Here is a 22134-nt window from a genome sequence, read left to right on the forward strand (position 1 = left end):
TTGAAGAGAAATAGTATTTTTCAAATCTTTAAAAGTTTATTTACAAGAGAGTCACTAGAGTCATATAGAAGTAAGCAAATGAAGAAAAATAATGAAAGTCAGATATTCTGTCACATTTTGATCTATATAATATTAATATATAAATGGTTATTAATTTTTAAAATGATGTTGACTGAATTATAATAATTGTCAAAGACTTACTTGTTCTTCAGAGCAGATTAGTGTATATATATATATATATATATATATATATATATATATTTTTTTTTTTTTTTTTTTTTCCCTAGTATTCTGATGGCTCTAGATGGATGGGAAACAAAGGTAATCCTTTGAATGTTTTCCTGTACAGTTTGAGTAAGTGGCATTCACTGTGGGCCTAAGTTTGGTTTTCTGTCATGGCTACCTGAGAAAACAGATCTATAGTAAGGCAACACCTGCCCATGCTTCTTTTCTCAGTTCCACGGCTTCCCAAGAACATCACTTATCAGATCCTCATGCCACCACTATCACAATACTCCATGAGGAAAGACTCAATGCCAAGAGGGCTTCTCTGAGTCTCAAGATCTCAGGTAAGAAACAAAGAATCTCAGAGAACATCAACTGTTTCCACCATGGCAAACACCTAAATTGTTAGCCATCAAAGATCCCTGCTCCACTCTTCAATGATCCCATGCTAGCCAGGACAGTTTTGCCCTTTTCAGTCATTTCTTTTACAAACCCATACAGAGTAAGATCTTTTCCCACAGAAATAACCCTATAAAGTCTAAAAGTGCTGAGTGGTCCAATAAATGCACAGAAATCTACTTAAGACAACAAGAAACATGAAAAACCATGAAGACTTCCCTCTACCTAACGAATACAAAATTTTCCTCAGTAGTAGACTCCAAAGAAATGGAGACCTATGGAAAACCAGGCAAAGAATTTCCAATTACAGTTTTATGGAAGCTGAGCAAACTTACTTATAGAAAGAAATGATTAAACAATGATAAAAATTTCAGAAAATCAATAAACAAAATTTGAAATACCAAAGAATTGTTGAAATCATATAAAACATATAAAAACTTTTTGAAGGACTAACAACATAAAAGAAAATATAAAATACATAAAGAAAACATTTTATATCTTTTATATTTCCTAGAAGAAACATGGGAAGTTATAGAGTAAAAGTATACTTTCTTATATGAAAAAAGTTAAATATTTACTCACTTTAAAAAGTATTATGAGATGTGTGCAAATGAAACCAGAGAGCAAGGGTGGTTAAGCTTATATAAGTTAAATACAATTACATACACAAAGTACAAAGAAACACAGGAGGTGATTATATAATTGCAAAATGATTAAGTCATGAAACCCTAACACTTTTTAATAGATGTGTACTAACATTGAGGGAAAGATTTTGCAAAGAGAGATAGAATGTTATACAGTGATGATTAAGGACTTCAGTGCTACAATTTCAACAACGTACATATCATGCAGACACAAAAATCTATAAAGAAATATCTGCCTTAGTCTACAATGACAGCAAATGGACCTAAAAAGCACACAATCCAACAGCATCCAACAGCAACAGAGCACACATTCTCTCCAGGGCAGGTAGCACATTCTCCAGGATAGACCAGATATAGACCACAAATCAAGTCCTGTAAAATTTTATCTTCAAATCATTTCAGGTGTCTATGCTGACCACATTGGTATGAAATCAGAAGTCAATAGCTAAGAATTTTAAGATAATTTACAATAGTATGAAAAGTAAATACCACAATTCTAAACAAACAATGGGACAAAGAAGAAATCCAAATGAAAATTTAAAAACATGTGAACAAATGAAATGAACACATACAACACCAAAACTAAAGGATAGCAGCAAATATAGGTCTAAGAAGTTTATAGCAAAAAATATGAGAGAGAGAGAGAGAGAGAGAGAGCACATCTATCTCCTAGAGACTTCAGCAGAAAAGAATTGTAGTAAACAAATCTATTAAAGTTGTGGGATAAATAATCAATATACCAAATCTAGTTGTATTTCTACTTACTACCTTTAGAATATATAAGGTAATCCTCAAACTACCTCATTATTAATAGATGCAGAAAATGAAATACTTACAAATAAAGATTTAAGATCTTTTTTGAAAATAATTGAACATAACAGATGGAAAGATACCAAACATTTATGAATTTTAGGCATCAATCTTGCTAAAATGTCCATGTTTTGCAAAGCAATCTATCAATTCATGAATGTGTAGTAGTAAAATCTACTATGAATGTGTAGTAGTAAAAAACATGGGTTTTGACATAAAAATATATTCACCTCAATGGGGACACAATAGTGAGTACAGAAAGAATTCTGTGCCTTTTTGATCAATTTGTTTTCAAGAAAGTTGCTAACAGTGGGCTGGGGATGTGGCTCAATCGGTAGCGCACTCTCTTGGCATGTTCAGGGCGCTGGGTTCCATCCTCAGCACAATATAAAAATAAAGATGTTGTGTCCACCAAAAACTAAAAAATAAATATTAAAAAATTCTCTTTCTCTTCCTCTCTCTCTCTTTAAAAAGAAAGAAAGAAAGAAAGAAAGAGTTCCTAACAAGTTTATTTAAGTTCTCTCAATGTTCAGTATCAGTGACAATATATTACATACCAAACACATTGCACCACAGTTATTTCTAGTGGCCTTGTCTTTCAGATTGCATAGATTTGTGATAAAACACAATTTAACCTTTAATTTTTGGAACTTTCTTTTTATGGAAAATGTCAAGCATATATGAGAATAAAATAATGTAATGACCCCACCCCCCAAAAAAATAAGAAAGTGGCCAACAACATACAATGGGGAAAATACAGTCTCTTTAATAAAAACAAAATAAAATTTGGAGGATAAAAATATATGCAATGTTAATACAAATCAAAAGAAAATATCAATGGCTATTTTAATAACATGCATATTATACTGTACAACAAAGTTAATAATATAAAATGACAATCATCTCACATAAAGAAAGTGGTCAATTAATTAGAATGAAACAATAATTTCAATTATGTTTGTCTCTAATTATAGATCATTACAATATGTGAAAAAACTAAGAAAAGTACAAGGAGAAAGAGGCACGCTTAAAATACCATGATTTAAAAATGTTCAAATCCCATTCTCAATAACTTAGAGAAGCAGACAATAATTCATCAGGGATTAATTAGATATAATTGATATTTTCAGAATACCTTGAATAAAATATGAGAATACGCCTTTTAAAAATGTTTAAAAATTTTTAAATTAGACAATTTCTGGGCCATTAAAAAAGTCTCAATAACTTTTCAACTGTCACTCATATTTGTACACAAATGTTCAAAGGTTATTTGTAATAGCTAATAAAGCAGAAACAATACAAAGTTCCTTCAGGATATAAATGGGTAACAAAGTACAATAGAATATTACCCAGCAATGAAGAGGAATGCTCTATTGATATAAACAACATGTTGAATATCAAAAATCATTATGATGAGTAAAATAAGTCAGATTTTTAAATGAGTACATGCTACTTCACTTTATTCGCATGAAGCTCTGGCATATGCAAAGTTAGCATATGAGTTGAGGTTGGTGGTTGTCTGTGGAGAGAGAATGTGTACAAGGACTGCAAAGAGATTCCGAGGGATAAAGGAGCTTTGGGGGTAGAGGCACATGTGACTATCTAGATTGTGGTGACCATTTCATGGCTGTATCCATGTATCCACACTCACAAAATTGTACATTTTTAAAATGAGCAATTTATTATATGTTAATCTACTACAATAAAGTTATTTTCAAACCTAGCAGGTCAAAATAAATTTACTTTAAAATTGCATCAATGTCCTTTAAAAAATACCCTAAAAATGTTTTAGCAATTTGGCATAAAATACACACCAGTCAGTATCTCATGTAATCATAGAATAAACTGACTCAGATCTAGTCATTTGACCAAGATTCCCTATTGATTCAGACAATCTTGATATGTGTTAGAGCACTGTTTCACTTTGTTTGTGGTCATGTATCATATATGACCTCTCTGGCAATTGGAAATAAAATTTTTGTTTAAATATGATTATGTCTATAGAGTTATAGATCAAGATCACAGTGATATCTCCTAAGTACTTATTGATTCAATGAATAACATTTAAAACTTCAATAATTTGTAACATTGGGCTGATTTGCATGAATTTTTATTTGTCCGACTTCAAGAGTATATGCAACACTTGGTATCACTCTTAGAGAGAAGATCCCAAGAGTTGTCCAGGTAACTGTTTCCATGTGTGTGTGTTCTGAGCATAAAGTAGAAAAATTTGGGGATGGCTTCAGGTGGTGAATACAGGTCATGCTCAGGGAGAGCACATCCACAGACACTGTCACAAGCACACTTCAGAAGAAGACAGAATCTGCTCTAAGAGAAAACTGTGTGTTTAGTAAATCATTCCTTTTATTTGATTTTCTTTAAGAAAATTCTTAAATTATTTTCATGCCTTTATTTTAAGGATGCCCCCTATGCCTGGAGATAAGAATACTTCATTAGCTTCTGACAATTTGAGAATCCATAGATTTTTTCCTCCTATTCTGTTCCTAGTAAAATTTCTATGGTCTTAACAACAATGTACACAACTTTAATTTGCAGTGCCTCAGAGATGCTCTTAGCAACATCTTTATAATTAAAGGTGAATAACAGATGTTCACTACTTAAGGTTTAACTTCACATTCACTCAGCACTAACTATTTGAAGATACATTTTACTTACACATTGATGTAATTTATTTTAATCTTACAAATAATATGTATCTGTGTATGTAAAGAGACTGATTTTTATCTTTCATAGTCAAAAGACAAATATTTCAAAGTCTAGGTATTTTACAGCATCTAATGAAAAATTTTAAGGCAAATGTTTTCATATAACTTTGTTATATGAAACTTTGAGAGTTCATTGTATTTTAATCTAAGTTTGAACTGGTATACACTTTGGTTAATCCACGTCTATGTGACTGTAAATTGATTATTATTACTTACTAATCTGTTTACTCTATTAAATACATTCTCTTATATGTTGAAATCGATGGTAAATTATGTTCCTGGTTTTGCATGCATCATAGCAAATGTATTAAAAGGTTGGCTCAATTTTTATTTTACAGGGATAAATTAAAACTTTAATCTTACGATATCTTAACAAGATGTTCCAACAAGACTTGAAGGAATCATTAAATATAGGACCAGGAAATGATAGGATCCTGTCACTGCAGTATCAGTCACCATGATATGAAGTACATTATTTAATTTTTGTTATAAAATGGAATGATCAGGAGTTTCACACTCAGATATTTTTTCACTTACTAGTGCATATAACCTATATTCCAGGTGAAACCATAATCACTGTTTAACTTTTCACCTTACTTCTCTGTTTTCCTCACTCCTTTCTTATCAGAGCACTTACTCAGCAAATCATTTGCATAACAATTCTATCTAATGTCCAGTAAAGTCAATTAGCTTCTTTCTTTAGGGAACATAATGCCATTCATAATTAACCAAGATTTCTCCTTGTAATCTGCCTTTTAATGTTAGAATAGAATTTCTATTAGAATGTGTTAGAATAGAACAGAATTTCAATGTGAATATCAAATTCTCAAAATTAAGTCTCCTTTCTCCTCCCACTAACTGCTAATCTACTTTTTCTAGGTTATTTCAGGGAACACACTGAATAAAATGGATGAAGGAAATCGGTCCACAATGTCATAATTTATACTTGTGGGACTTGGCCACTCGTGGAGTATGCAGGTCTTACTCTTCATGATATTTTTGTTACTTTTCCTGATCAGTGTATCTGGAAATATTGTAACTGTGACCTTAATCATCACTGACCCTCATCTTCATCCCCCCATGTATTTCTTTTTAGCCAAACTGTCCTTTGTTTATATGTGGCTGTCCTCAATCACCACTCCTAAGATAATCACCAACTGTCTCAGGGAGAAAAAGACCATTTCCTTTGCAGTTTGCATGTGCCAAATCTTCTTCGCCCATTTCATTGCAGCAGTTGAGATGGTGCTCCTGGTGTCCATGGCCTATGACTGCTATGTGGCTATCTGCAAACCACTCCACTACTCCACCATTATAAACCTGCAAAGGTGCACTGGAATAGTGGTTTTTTCCTGGACTACTGACTTTGAGCATGCCGTGAGTACCTGGCTGTGATTGTGTAGCCTTTCTGTGGCCCCAGGGAAATAGGTAGCTTCTTCTGTGATATGCCACTGGTGATCAAGTTGGCCTGCATGGATTCTCCTGACTTGGGAATATCAATGAATGTGAAATGTGTGACTGTGGCTGTAACTGTTTTTTCCTCTTGCTGGTGTCCTAAATGTATATTCTTCTCAGTGTTTGCCAGAGATCTAAAACTGGTGCATCTAAGGCCCTGTCCACCTACAGTGCCCACGTGTCACAGTGGTGGTGATCTTTTTTGTGCCTTGTGTGTTCATCTATGTGTGGCCCCTCAACATCACCAGGTTGAGGAAATTTCTTGCTGTGTTTTATTCTGTTTTTACACCTCTTTTCAATCCAGCCATTTATACACTAAGAAATAAAGAGATGAAAAGGCTCTGAGAGATTCAGGAGCTATTACATGTGTTCTAAGGAAAAGACTTTTGCTAGAAACTCATTGCATGTACTTCAAATTGAAAATACACTGACATTATAGTATAGTTTGAAAATCAGATAATTTAGTGAAGAACTACAAATTGTTCCAGTCTCTAGACACAAGTATACATTTAAGACAATTCACGGATTTTTCTTTTTTTACATTTGCACACCACACAGCTTAATGTTGTGAATTATTTCCTTAAAACCCAAACAAGAATGATTCTTCATTATGGGGAAATTAGCTGGTCATTCTTTTTATTCCATTAATGATGTGAGAAGAACCTAAATATGAACACTCATGTGTTCATCCTAATGAATAATTTTAATGAATTTGTCTTGAATATTGTCTTAATTCCATTAAAATACTTTATCTGGTGTTTTAACATTTCCCTGCCATTCTTTCATTTTACTCTTTGTGAAAATGTAACTTCATTATTATTTTTGTAGCAATATTCTACCAGGGAAAACAGAACAGAGAAAAATGAAGAAAGAAGAAACAAAATTGAATAACAATTATAACATTAGACTTTACCATGGTTTGGTTTCATTAGCTCAAGTGAAATAAAATTAAATAATAAATTTAAAATTAATGAATAAAAATTATTCTGTTATCTTTTCAGTTTTTCAATCATAAGGACTAAATATATATTATTTCAATTATTATTTACCATTGGCCTAGAATCCTAATATATAATATCCTTGAGGCGAGTGACCATGTCTTGGCATGTTAATTCTTTTTTTTCCCTTTAATCAACCTTATCATTTTTTAAAGTACATTACCACCCAACCAAAATGCCATCAAGATCCAATAACCTTCCTTAAAAACCCTCCCTTTAACAGCTTGGCATTGGTGACCAAGCTTTCAACACAAGAGTCTTTGAGGAATGCTTCATATACATACTACAATATTTGTTACCTAGAATTTCCAATTATATATTCCTACCCCAAATGAAATCCAATGCTCACACTCAAAATTGCCTATGAATAATAGCAACTTTAATCATAAATGCTCAGAAGTAAAAACAGCACAAAATACTTATTACCTGGCTAATTAATAAATAAAATGTGATGTATCTATACAAAGAGGTGTTATTTGGCATAAAAATAATCAGATACTGATGTATACTAAAACATGTATGAATCATGAAAATGTCAGGCTCCTTGAAAGTCCAAAAGACATAAATCCGTTTGTATCCAATGTCCATAATAACTAAAACTTAGGGGCAGAAAGTAGAATAATGATTGTCCAGAGCTGTGGAAGTGTGGTAAAATGTAATCTTTTGTGACTGTATCATTTAGTTTTGCTTTTATTCTGCAGAATGAGAAGTGATGGAGAGAGGGAACAGCACAGTGGTGACAGAATTTATCCTCCTTCGTGTGACCCAATCTCAAGATGCTGAGCTCCTGGTCTTTGTGCTAGTCTCACTTTTCTACATTGTAATTCTCCCTGGAAATTTTCTTATCATTTTGACCATAAAATCAGATCCTGGACTTACAGCCCCCCTCTACTTCTTCCTGGGCAACTTGGCCTTCCTGGATGCCTCCTACTCCTTCATTGTGTCTCCCAGGATGCTGGTGGACTTCTTCTCTGAGAAGAAGGTGATCTCCTACAGAGGCTGCATCACCCAGCTGTTTTTCTTGCACTTCCTTGGAGCAGGAGAGATGTTCCTCCTTGTTGTCATGGCCTTTGACCGCTACATTGCCATATGTCGGCCTCTACACTATGCAACAGTCATGAGCCCCAGGGTCTGCTATGCATTGCTGTTGGCTCTGTGGCTTGAGGGTTTTGCTCATTCCATTGTGCAAGTGGCCCTTATCCTGCGCTTGCCCTTCTGTGGCCCAAACCAGCTAGACAACTTCTTCTGTGATGTGCCACAGGTCATCAAGCTGGCCTGCACTGACACAGTGGCCTGCTCACCCTGCTGTGCTTCCTGGGCCTCCTGGCTTCCTATGCTGTCATCCTCTGCAGAGTAAAGGGACACTCCTCAGAAGGGAAGAGCAAGGCTATCTCCACTTGCACCACCCACGTTATCATTGTGTTCCTCATGTTTTCCCCATTTTTATCTACACCCGCCCCTTCAGGGCTTTCCCAGCTGACAAAGTGGTTTCTCTCTTCTGAACTGTCATCTTTCCTTTGCTGAACCCTGTAATTTATACACTTGGCAAGCAGGAAGTAAAGGCTTCCATGATAAAGTTGTTAAGTCAGTATGTGGTTTGCTGAATAATATAATAAGCAAAACAAAAAGAAGAAAATGCAGTTTGAATCAATTAAATCATGTCCTCATTCATGTGCTGAATCTATCATTTAGCAAAAACTATATTATGCACTTCTAATTTTCTTACATTATTTTAGGCACATTGATGAGACAGGTAAGATTCTAGGTTTCTTGAGTTGCATTCAAGTGTATAAAGACAAGTAAATCTATTAAATTTATCAGAGAACTGTCTAAGAAACTGCTGTCATAATAAGAAATTACTATTCTCATAGCAATTATGGATGTGGTTAACACAGAAATCATTTAACTGCTGTCTCCAGTATTCTTCAACCATAGCTTAAGATCATGAAAATAATCCAGAGGTATCCTAGCATTACTAGATATCATGGCAAAAAATGGAAATTTTGTATTCTGTAATCTCTGCCCACTCCCCTCATTTCTCAATATAAATCTTGTATAAGTAAATTAGAAGTCTTTAGAATATGTCATGGTCTTTTTTAAAATCCTGGAACTTAATAGATAAATCCAATGTAGACTAAATCTTATGAAGGCTAAATAGCAGCTTTAAACCACCAAACCTCTCTGTTTAGAGTAAGGCAGAGTTTGTCAGTATGACTCTATTTTCATTTAGGGCCACACAATTTCATGTGATCTGTAAATTCTTTTGCAGTTCCTTGATGTCTACTTACTGTAAGGTACTTGTAGTATATTAATCACTGTAACAACAAAAATTATCTCTGCAGATCCAGACATATTAATGTAAGACACATAAAAATCAAAAATAAAGAAAAAATCGCAGGAAAAACTTAGATGAGGAAACACAAAGAAGCCACAGCAAGATTGACTCCTTTATCCACAACAGGAACATGAAAGCCAGAGATTGGGTGACATCTTTAGGTTGCTGAAAGAAGATAATACTCAGATACATATATTCAAGAGATTTTTAAAAATTCTTTAAATGAGGGTTAAGTAAAGATATTTTCTTGTTGATAAGTGAATGTTCCTTGCAGATTATGTAAGACATATGTAGCTTAACATGCATCAAAAGAAACTACAATTCATTACCAAAAGAACTTTCAATTACATATTTCACATACTCTTTAACTGTGATTTAGTGACATTTGTCTATTTCTTTATGTATTTTTCTACTTATTTTATTAATTTTTACCACTTTTCACTAATGAGATTTTTAATTAAATTTATTTTTATCTGATATAGAAAAACTTACAGATAGTATACATTAAGAGTGTACCATGGGATTGTTTGATACGTGTATACATTGTGTTATTTTTAACTCACAGTAAAGGTATCTATATATTTTTAAAAATATTCAATTGATTTTTTAAAAATACATGACAGCGGAATGCACTGCAATTATTATTACACATATAGAGCACATTTTTTTATATCTATGTGTATAAAGTATGTTCACACTAATTCATGTCTTCATACATAATGATATCTATCACATTCCACCATCATTGCTAGCCCCCTGCCCCCTCCCTTCCCCTTCCAACCCCTCTGCCCTATCTAGAGTTCATTTATTCCTCCCATGCTCCCCCTCCCTACCCCATTATGGGTCAGTCACCTTACATCAGACAAAACATTTGGTATTTGTTTTTTTCCGTATATTCTTATTTGTCATTTCTTCATAGTAAAACTTTCAAAATAATTTCTTCCAGCTTTTTGAAATGTAGAGTACATTTTTGTTATCTAGAGTAATACTATGGTTCAAGAGCACAACAAAACATCTTGCTTCTATCTCACTATAATATACTACCCCTTATCAACGTTTTCCCATTCCTCTTAACCCTACTCTCCCCAGCCTCTGGAACCATCATTCTACCCTTTTCTCTTTCCTGATGTTAGAAAAAAAAATGTTTTCAGTGTTTTTTTCAATCAGCATGATGTTGGCTATTATGGGTTTGTAATATAGCCTTTATTGTGTTGAGACATATTCTATGTAGATACAATATTTTTGAGGGTTTATTTTTATCATATTGAATTTTACCAAATGCTTTTCTGCATGTATGAGATACTCATATGGCTTTTGCCTTAAGTCTATTGATACATTTACAGAATTTTGTGTGTTCTACCATGAATAATCAAGAAACATACAATGCATCATGGATTCAGATGTGCTGTTGGATTGTGTTTACTGGAATTTTCTTGAAAATTTTTGTATCTGTGTTCATTACAGATATTGTTCTAAGTGTCCTTTTTGTTATATTTTTTTTTCTTAGTATTGCTATCAAGGGAGACTAGTTTCATAGAATTAGCTCAAAAGAGTTCCTTATTTTTCTACTTTTGTCTTACAGTTTGAGATAGTTGATATCAGCTCTTCTTTAAGATTTTGTATAATTCAGCAGTGAAACCATCCAGTCTTAGGAGTTTGCTTGTTTTAATCCTATTACTAATTCAATCTTGGCTTTTTTATTTACATTTCAATATCACTATGATTATTGGATTTGTTCATTTTCTATGTCTTTGCAGTTCAATATCACTATGTTATATGTATGTAAAAATTCATACATTTCTTCTGGATTTTTAAATTTATTGACAAATACCTATTCATAGCAGTCCATAATTCTCCTTTGTGCTTATTTGCATTTGTTTTAGTATCTTTGTTTTTAGGTGATCTCATTTTTTTTTGATTCATCTAGCTAAAAATTGTGCTTTTTAAAATGTATTTTAAAAGGAGCTCTCCACTTTGATAACTTTTGTATTCTTTTTGGTCTCTCATATGTCTCTCCTCTGATCTTTGTTAATTTATTTTCTTTTTATGAATTTTGGGCTTTTTTTTTCTTTTCAACATTAGATTGTTTACTTGAACACTTTACCTTTTTGACATATATGCTTATTGCTTTGAAAGTTTTTCTTAGTACTGCATTTGCATTATCTTGTGTTTTGATATGCTGTGCTTCCTTTTATTTTGATTTTTTAGGAAATACTTAATTTTTAAAAATATTTTCATGTGTCATTGTTCATTCAAGAGCAAGTCAATTAATTTTCATGTATTTGTACTATTTGAAAATTATGTGTTGTTGATATCTAGCTATTTGGACAGATTCCATTGTGGTTAGAGAAGACATATGATATGATTTCAAGATTTTTTAATTTATTAAGATTAGTTTTGTGACCTAACATATTGACCATGCTGGAGAAAGTCCTAGTTGCTGATCCGAATATATATTCTGCAGCTATTGGTGAAATATTCTGCAAATATACATTAGGTCCACTTGATCTACCATATAGTTTATCTACAATGTTCCTTTGTTGATTTTTTTTTTCTGAACAATCTTTTCATTGATGAATGTATGGTCATTAACTGTGTTGAAACATATCTGTCTTCTTAGATATAATAATCTTTTCTCCTTAGATCTAAAAATTTTCTTCATAAAATTGGGTATTCCATTATTGGAGATATATGTGTGTGTTTATATATAAAATTTCTTTTTTGTATTGATTCCTTATCATTATATAGACATTCTATTTTGAAATTTTTTGATTTCAAATCTGTATTGTTTGATGTAGGTGTAGTTATTCCTGCTAACGTTTTATTTCCATTTGCATGGAAATAAAATCCCTTACATCCCTTTGTTTCAGTTTATGTGTGTCTTTACTGGTGAATTATTTCTTATAGACAGCAATAGGATGTTCTTAAGTTTGGTGTAAGGATAGTCTGGTGGTGAATCCTCTCCAGTTCTGCATGTGTGAGAAAGAATTTATTTCTCCTTGATGTCAGAAGGTTAGCTTTGTTGGGTATAATATTTTTGGTTTCAGTTACTTCTTTCAGAATTTTTAATATACCACACCATTTTCTCCTGACCTATAAAGTTTCCACAGAGAAATTTCATCTTAGTCTAATGAAGATTCCATTAAAGATCACTTGAAACTTTCTCTATTTTTAGATTTCTGCCTTTGCTTTTTATTTTTGACAGTTTGAGTATACTAAGCCTTGCAGTTGACCACTTTGGTCAAATCTATTCTGGATCCATTAAGTTCTTTTGATATGGATATTTCTATCTTTTCCAAAATTAGGAAATTTTTTAGGTATAATTTTATTAAATAATTTTTCACTTCATTTCTTCTCTTCCTTTTTTTAGAATCTCCATAATTCAGTTGTTTGTATATCATGTTTCATATCTCAAAAATCTTCCAAGTTTTTTTAGTTCTCTTTTTCTTTCTTCTAATTACTTTTTTTCTCTGAGGTTTTTTTAATCTAACTAGATTATTATTTAAAAAAAAAAAAAAAAAAAAAAAACTCCTCTCTTTAAGCTTACAAATTCTTTATTCTGTTTGACCCAGTCTTTTGTTAAGGTTCCCAATCCTATTTTTTGTTTTATTTTATTTTATTTATTCTTTAGCTCCAAGAGTTTGGGGTTCTTTTTTATGATCACTAGCTTTTTTAAATCATTAATTATTTTTCTAATTTCTTGGAATTATCTCTCCATATTCTCTTGTATTTCATTGATTTTTCTTAAAATGAATATTTTCCAGTATTAAGCAATTCACTGATTCCTTTTGCTTTTGGGTCTATAACTAGACTATTATCAGGTATCACATTACCTTTCTTTTTCATGCTTTTTGTTTATCTATATTGATATTTGCCTTTACCAATGTTATAGAGTTACTTTTGTAGTAAAACACTTTAGGCTGGTGATGCGTTCTATAATGTCAATTGGGAAGCAATATAAAGTTTGGTTCAAAGTTTGAACAGAACTGTGATTTTCATATAGCGTCTCCTTTTGTAATCAATGTTGGTGATAACAGTAAGCATCTGGTCTGGATTTCTTATACAAAATGGATTCCTCTCTGTGTGTTGTATGAGATGGTTGTGGGTAGGTGGCACTCAACAATTTTCCAGGTTCATGTGGTGTGATGTCCACTTCCTTAGGCCCCAGCAGACAAGGAACAACCGGTATAATAATAGAGGCAATGCATTTCTCAGATTTCAAGGTTTTAATGGGGGTGGGTATGATGAGGTAGTCCAAGTACACATAGTTCAGTGGTCCCAACAGTGGTGATGGGGCACTTGTCAGTATCTGATGGCCATGCAGTGACTGAGCTGCATGAGTGTACCCAGGTGGAGTATCCATCTGTGTCTGAGGACTGTGCAGACTTCATGAAACTCAGCAGCTCAATCCATTCATGGTAGGCTGTCCAGCTGCTTCCTGAAGATGTGAGTTGGTGGGTAAGATCTTCAGCTGTTTAAAAGGAAGCAGAGAAAGGTGGGTGGGTTTACTTAGCAACTTCTTCAGGTTAGTGGGGTCTCAGGATGGCACCATGAGCAGAATACTGGATGAGGTGGCACCATATGAACTGGGGACTTTCATGCATTAATGCAGTAGATTCCAAAACTGAGCTCAGTGTTGTAAGGTTCACAATGTTGTCCATGGTAAATTCTTTATTTGTCCATGGAAATTGTGGGAATTGCTGGGGGACTCTTGCTTATTCTTTCCTTGCCATGTGATGGCCTTCTCCATTTATGGTTCTATTGCGGGGCAGCCAGCACACAGCCAGGATAGTTTCTTGCTCAGAAGGTGTAAGACACCTGCTGAAAAGAGTTTGAAATAATTAAAAAGATTAAGACTCAGTCAGAAATTAGATCAAAGAGGAAGCAGAGTGCCTGATAGATCCTCATAGGAGCTGGAACTGAACAACCAGAAAATGGCTCCAGTTCTTTATTTAAGGGCGAGTACATCAAAGGCAAGAATAAGGTTTCAGCTGGAGAAGTCTTGTTTCTCCATGTGGCAAGGGTCTTGCAGCAAACAGGCTGATTGTCATCTTGGAAAGCCACACCCATCTCTGAGAGGCTATGTGGCTGTGTGGCTCCAGCAGGTCACCCCCATCTCAGGTACTGTGTTGAACCTGATAGAGCTGGGTAGGCAGTCCCATGTAGTGGGCAGTCTCAAACCAGCAAGATTGCTGCTTAAACTTCACAGATACCAGACTTTCCTATCCATTGGCTTCTATGCCGATTTGTTTCATGCACAGTTCACAGATGGCTCCCAGCATGTTTCATCTTAACTGAAAGAACGGGTTGGTAGATACCATGTGCTTCATTACCTTCTTCATAAGTCCATACTAGTTCTCCATGAATCCACTCTGTGGAATCTCTCTCATATCCCTACTGCACTCCTGCACTCTAAGTTTCAAGTAGAGTAATACTGTTTTTCCTCTGTTGAGGTCCTGTGTGTGTGTGTGTGTGTGTGTGTGTGTGTGTGCATATGCACATATATAATAGAAAACATTAATTATAAGCAATAATTTGAAGTTCATACACCACTTGCTATGTCTGTTAGAGAAAGCATGAGTAATAGAATTTATATGCCATAGGAGAGAGGCACAAATAGATCAAGCATCAATGGATTATATTATATTATCAATGATAATAACTGGGCTTTTCCCAGAGCCAAAAGAATCTTCTTATTGAGTATTCAGTAATATATAACTATTACTGACTGAGTCTACACCCAGTCCTTGATGATGTCATTCCAATATAGGATTTTGTGTAAAACATGATATTTTACCTCTGTCTATAAATGACTATTCTATTGTGCTGTTAACTCAGTATATTCTGTTATATAGAACTTGAAAGGACAAGTACATTCATGATAACTGACCAATTGTTGCATTTCCTTTTCAGGAAATAGGCTGCTTTGATTTGGTGGTACTAGAAGGACTCTCTTTTATCATATGACCTTAGATATTGTTTATAACATAAAAGACTATGGACATGAAAGAGAAGCATAGCGAGTCATACCCTGATTCCTGTGAAGATAAATCATTGTCTCAACTAAAATGCAATGGGCTAATGTAACTTGCTTATTTTTTGGTGGCTTGTCAGTCTCTTCAAGGAATGCTGCCATACAGGTGGTGTGGGTTGGTGTTTGCTGGTAATCAGTTGAATGCTTGTTGGGCCAAAAGCAAGATCAGTCATGGTGAGTAGGGATTATACATATCTTCTCTTTCTGCCACTATGGCTGTTATAATCATAGCAGGTGATGTCAACTAACCCTATCACTCTGTCTCCTTGGCTATTTAACAGCCTGTTTGTGATGCTCTCTAATGGATACTGCGGCCACAGAACCCAGATCATGTTGGAAAGCTCTGATCCTATGATAATCTATAGTCAAATGGTAGGGATACTAGAGCATAATAGATACTAGGTGATGATTGTCAAATCATCTATAGTTCTCTGCTGTATATAGTGTGGTCAGGCTGCATAATCCTATGGATCTACACTGGAATTCTCCTAGTAGGATTTGTCAAAATTTATGTGGTGCATTTCTCAGTAAAAATAACTTTAGTATCATAGGTTTTCCATAGACATATGGGTATAATGGTAAGGTTACTTTTACTGTGTAATAAGACTTCTAAGGTTATTTTCCTGAATTAAGTTCCAGTAAAACTTGGACCTCCAGTCCAATAAAAGGGTTAAAATCAATATTCCCAGACTGGAATATAATTGCCTCCAGGTCATAAAGAGTGCCACCAGACATCATAACTTCTTCTTAACAGTGGAGCGATTGAAGTGCAAAATATGATACTTTGCCCTTATTAATGTTTAGGGTGAGTTCCCAGCACATTTTCTGTGAATAGACTGCAAAAAACTTCATAAATGTGGAAAGATCCTGCATTTTGGTGTTTTGTTGTTGTTGTTGTTTTTGTTTATTTTAAATGAAGTTTTTTGTCCTCAAACTTGATGGTTTACAATGACCTAATGCTGGAAGAGAAAATACTGCTTTTCTCCCATCTCATATAAGGCAGTATTGGAAACTCAAATTACCTACATTTTAGGTGACTGTGTCTCACACATCCATAACCAGAATCATATTCATGCCTGTTATTCTGCTATTAATAAACTCAGATTATGGTTATAAATAAATTAGAATTATTTCTTAGTGTGAAACAAATCCATATAATTCCAGTGTTTGTATTATAGACGCAGAAAATCATCAAAGACTGATAACTCCTTTTTCTCTTTTTTTTTCATAGCATGTATCTTCTATTCTCAATGTCATAAAATGCCTGTAGGAATTTCACATCTTTAATTTATATTCTAGATATAATGAAAAATAAAAGAACTGTTTAATGTCTGAAATCATTTGTCTTCCAGCCCATTATTTTCATTGTTTCATTTTATCAGCTTTGCTCTGTTACATGATGCTTTAGTCCATGAAGACTGAATTTCCAGTGCCTAGTCGGACTCTGGTTTTCTGATAGTCACAATTGGGAGTCATGGGTTGATTAATAAAGGGAGTTAGTAAGGGAGGAAGAAGTATCTCCTTCCCTGCACCTCTCACCTCCACTGGAGCACACTGCCTCTGAAGAAGTAGTTGTATCAGGTCCATGGCTGCAGTTCTTATGTGGAAAGAATTACTATATTTTTGACTCTTCACATAAACTGTTTTAAGCAGAATAATAACTTCACAAAGTTCATATTCTAATCCCCAAACCTATGGATATTTTACATTACAATGCAAAAAATAATTTTCTGATGTGATTAAGTTTATAACTTTGATTTAAGGAAATTATCCTGGAATAGTACACCCAATGTAATCACATGTCTTCAGAAGGAGGTTATGATAAAACTACTTCTCTTCCCACTCCAATTTAGAAATGGAGGAGCTATCAGATGGTAAACTTTGGATACCCTGTACATACCCTGTTTATAATCTCATTTTGTCAGCTTAGTAACAAAAATTTTTCATTTTAAATATGTGCAGTGATTTTGCTTTCACTAAGAAGCCCTCAGAGAATTGTGGAGCTGGAGGGAGATAAAGTCTCTCTGAGTCTCTACCAAGCCAGGCCCTATACTGAAGTTTCACTAAATAGCCACTCAAAAATATTGCTTTCAAGTAATCTGCCATTTTTAATTGCAAGGAACATGGTAAAATATGTTCTAAATGAATTCAGATGTCTGTTACTAAGGGGAGAGTGGCAAGGAGGCACTCAGCAGTATAACTCTGACACATGGTCTATGTGCATTGCTAACCTGGTCTCTTGTGAGAAAATGGAAGTGCTGTGATTGGTCTAACTGGATATCTGGCTCTTTGGGGACAGGGTTTGAGACCCCACCAAAGTATATAGTTCATTGATTCCAAATCAATTGGTTTCAATTATCAAGGAAGAAGGACAAATCATGATTGGAAAACTAGCAATTTCTGCCATAAAGAATTAATCATCACAGTTATTCAATTTGTTTTCTATAACTTCCAGTTAATTGAATAAAGCAATGAGAAAATAAAGTGAAAGTTATTTTAATATTTGTAGATTGCTTCATATTTAACATAAAACACAATGACCCATTGGACTTTTTGAGACTTACTCACATGGTAGCATATGCCTGAAATTCTAGCCACTCTATAAGCAAGAGGATCACTTGAGCTCAGAAATTGGAGAGAACCCAGGGCAAAATAGTAAGAACTCATGCCCACCCCACAGAAAAGGAGAGAGAGATTTTTATAATTTTTGTACTTAACCCTTAAGTATATGAATAATTGCATTTGCAGATAACATAAATTATGTTAAGGAATAGCATTAAATATAACAACAGAATAAGAAATATACCAAATTTTATTTATGAGAAAACTATAATGACAAAACTTCTGTGAAGTATAAAGAAGATAAGAAGAAATGTTTTCCAGATGAAAAACTCAATTTTTCAGTTGTTCATTTTCCCTTCACTTATGGTAAGTCTAATGCTATAACGATTGAAAATCTTAAGAAATGACATATAAAAATAACTTTATTCATTAAGAAATACTGAGGTATATAAGAAAAATTTAAATGACTAGATCAATATGTGAGCCTTGAAGTTTCCTGATGTTGACATTTGCTCTGAAATACAATGATAAGAATGAAATACATGGTAGTTTATTTAAAAAAAAAAAAGAAAAGAAAGAAAGAAAGATTGAAATAGACCAAAAAATAGAAGAAAATTGATAAACTCAAAGAAGATCCTTGTCTATCAGTAAATTTAAAAAATTATAAAGTAAATATTGCATAATTTTAGAGGAATAAATTAATTACAGTAATGAAAAGATACCTCATTAATTTATAAGTTATTTATTTATAAATTTCAGACAAATTAGTTTAAATGTGAAAAATTCACTTTTGATAAAATTTAGAATGAAAATAATCTATAAGAAATCATTTATCTTGTATTAGTGTAACAATTATTGATACTTATTGTAAAAAATAAAAGAAAATAATAGCCACCATACAAAATCTTATTATTTGCCTCAAGTGATACTTTTCCAACACCCCCTGAGTATTGATTTTTGCCTTTAGTGAATTACCAATTTGATAGGGGAGAAATGGTGTCTCATTTTCTGTAATGTCGAATGGTCTATTTTAACAATCCCCATTGCTTTCTTACTGCCATTCTCTGAGGAATCTAATAGCAATCAAATGAGATCCCTCCTTCATGCCTTCTATCCAGGGATACATTTATATACTGTTGCCTTTTGCAAGTCCAGAGTAGAAAATAACGATGATGAAGATTGAGCATCCCGATTTCATAATGATTGTCCTTTGAAGTCCAACTTCAAACTGGTAAGTTACAAAATCCTCATCTATGTGACTCAACCTGCTTACTACATCTATCACACTATGTGCAGTGTTAAATATGTCCATAAATAAGAAAGATTAAAATGCTGAAATCAGGACTTATAGAAGAGATGAAATGAGGAAATTCAAATGAAATGAATTTTATCTTGCTAATATCAGGGAAAAATATGAAGATCATCATAACAATGTATATGCAAATTGAGAAATTATCAATTCAGACCAAATAAGTCTTGTTTTTAGAGATGAGAGATCTATGTATGTTTGACTTATTCAGCAATACTGATTATACTGAATTATTTTATTCTTTGGATAATTATATGATATAGAGAAAGTAACTTTGTTGTCTTTAGGGATACATCATTTCAAGAGAGATAAATAATAAAACCACAAAGATACAATGACTGATCCATAGCTTAAAAAATCATAGTATATTACCATATATAAAATATTGATGCTATCATTACATTTATTAAACTGTGTTTTATATATATATATATATTTCTATGGTATAACGAATCCCAATGTTATGTGTAATTACAATGCACAGATTTTGAAAAATTAAAAAAAAATGATAGAGAGGAATACATGAAGAACTTTAATTTTCCTATGACAACAATCTAAAAATGCCCAACATTTAAAACCCTGTTAAGGGGCTGGGGTTGTAGCTCAGTGGTAGAGCACTTGCCTGGCATGTGTAAGACACTGAGTTTGATCCTCAGCCCCACCCAAAAAAGTAAATTAAAAAAATTAAGATATTTTGTCCACCTACAACTAAAAATATATTTTTGAAAAACATATTAAGCTGTCAAGAATATGAAGAAAGATCAAGTCTAGGACTTGATCTTTGCCAGATCCATTTGCACCTGCAAATTAACTTACTTGCATACTTAATTATAAAAAACTGGAGAAGGTATAATTCAAAGAACACAATTGTCTTAGTATAAGAGCACAAAGCAGAGTAAAAATTCTCAGCTGTGAGAAAGAACTATTGAAAGCTTTCTGTTTTCAAATTCTATTACTTTAGAAGTTCTCAAGCTACTTTAAATGTGGTTTCACAAACATGGTTTAAAAAATGGTTAGAATGCAGGTCATTTTTAATGATACAATATTTGCCTCATGATATTAACTATCATGGAAAAATATACATGGTTAAATATTCATTTCAGTAGCAAAAATTATGATACTCTAAAAATCTAAACTGTGTTTTAAATGTTAAAATGTCTAAAAGCATACATGCATTTGATTTAATTTTTATGATATTTCATTAGGTTTGTGTCTAGACCCTGACAGAATAAAGGTATACAGCTGAGCAACAATAAGAATGAGACTCGGGAAACAGAGCAACCAGGGGCCAAGAGAGGAATGCGCTGAACTAATTGGACTGATATAGGTTGTTCATTGACCTGGTCTCTTAAATGTAAGTGTTCATATGTTTTTAAATTCATTTAGCTTAGCTGAGTCCTCCTCAGTTAGTAACACAATGTTTATTATTTATATCCATGCCAGAAAATGTTGAAATCTTAAGAAAGTTAAAATAAAATCATTGTGCTAATAGTCGGTACAAAGAGAACAAGTACCAATAGATATCACATAGGTGAAAGTACACATCTTATACTTTATATCTGTTTTGGGTTTAACTTAGCAAACTTTAATGATTTGTCTCACTCTTTAACTTCCTTGTTGGAGAAAAGTTGAACAGGACTATTGGAGTCAACTTCACTACATTCTGGTCTTAATGACCATGATTTTTCTTTTTCTTTGCAAACACGACATGGAAAAACGTGTTAAACAGGGATATCAGATACAAATGGTCTTTAATCCAATTTTACAACAATTACATAAGAAGAACAGACAACATACACTTACTTTACTGGATACACAAACTAAAGAGCTAGGAATATGTGGGATAAGCTAATATACTTTTAAGAATCAGAGTGTTTCAGTCTAAGACCTTAATCTTTCACAGCAATATGGTTTGATCTCAATTTACTGTAACTCTATCAAAGTTTTTCTTTATATCAACAATACGGGGATAGCAAGTTATTAGTTCTCTTCATGGAACTATAGTGCATATTGTAGATTTTTTTTTTACAATTTCCTTTCTTCTTATAAAACTATACAGGTGGAAAATTCAGCTTTATTTAGCAGTACTAAAAGTAGTAATCAATGGTTTCCTCATTATTTGAAGGTAAAATAGATAACATATCTATATGAAAATTGTGATTTGATTATGTTCCTATTTTTGAATTCAGGAAAAAGGAAAACTTTAAAAAATATAACAAAAATTTAAAAAGGGTAAGTTAAAGGAATATTGTAGGATTTCATATATAAAAATGTATTCCTCTGATTTTTCTCAAATGCCTCCTGTATCATTTTAAACTAAGCCTTCATTCACAGTCTGCCTGGAACTGAACATGAAAACAGACAAGGTTTAAGCATGTTCTTCTGACTTTGTCTCATATTAACCAAAGGACAAATTTGATCTATGTGGAGTGGTATCCACCACAGTTTCTACTCACTTTCTGCTCTATGAAATATCTCAGACTACAAAATACCAAGGAACACCTACAAAGCAGTCACCTTACCAATAGGGTTGGCTTCCTAAATAACAAATAAGATGTTTAAGTAAAGATTAGTCTTGGTATCTTGTTAGTCCCTGTCATTTTTTATGTTTTTTTCCACCTTCCAGATGACATCTAAGAA

At 33.1% G+C, this 22134-nt stretch overlaps 2 pseudogenes; both read left to right on the top strand.

Moving 5' to 3' along the window:
- Positions 1-5710: 5710 nt before the first annotated feature.
- Positions 5711-6601, top strand: LOC114082345 (olfactory receptor 4K3-like; annotated as a pseudogene).
- Positions 6602-7966: 1365 nt separating this feature from the next.
- On the top strand, positions 7967-8858 carry LOC114082347 (olfactory receptor 4N5-like; annotated as a pseudogene).
- Positions 8859-22134: the final 13276 nt, after the last annotated feature.

The sequence above is a fragment of the Marmota flaviventris genome, chromosome 2 (genome assembly GCF_047511675.1).
Source record: "Marmota flaviventris isolate mMarFla1 chromosome 2, mMarFla1.hap1, whole genome shotgun sequence".
In the NCBI taxonomy this organism is placed as follows: Eukaryota; Metazoa; Chordata; class Mammalia; order Rodentia; family Sciuridae; genus Marmota; species Marmota flaviventris.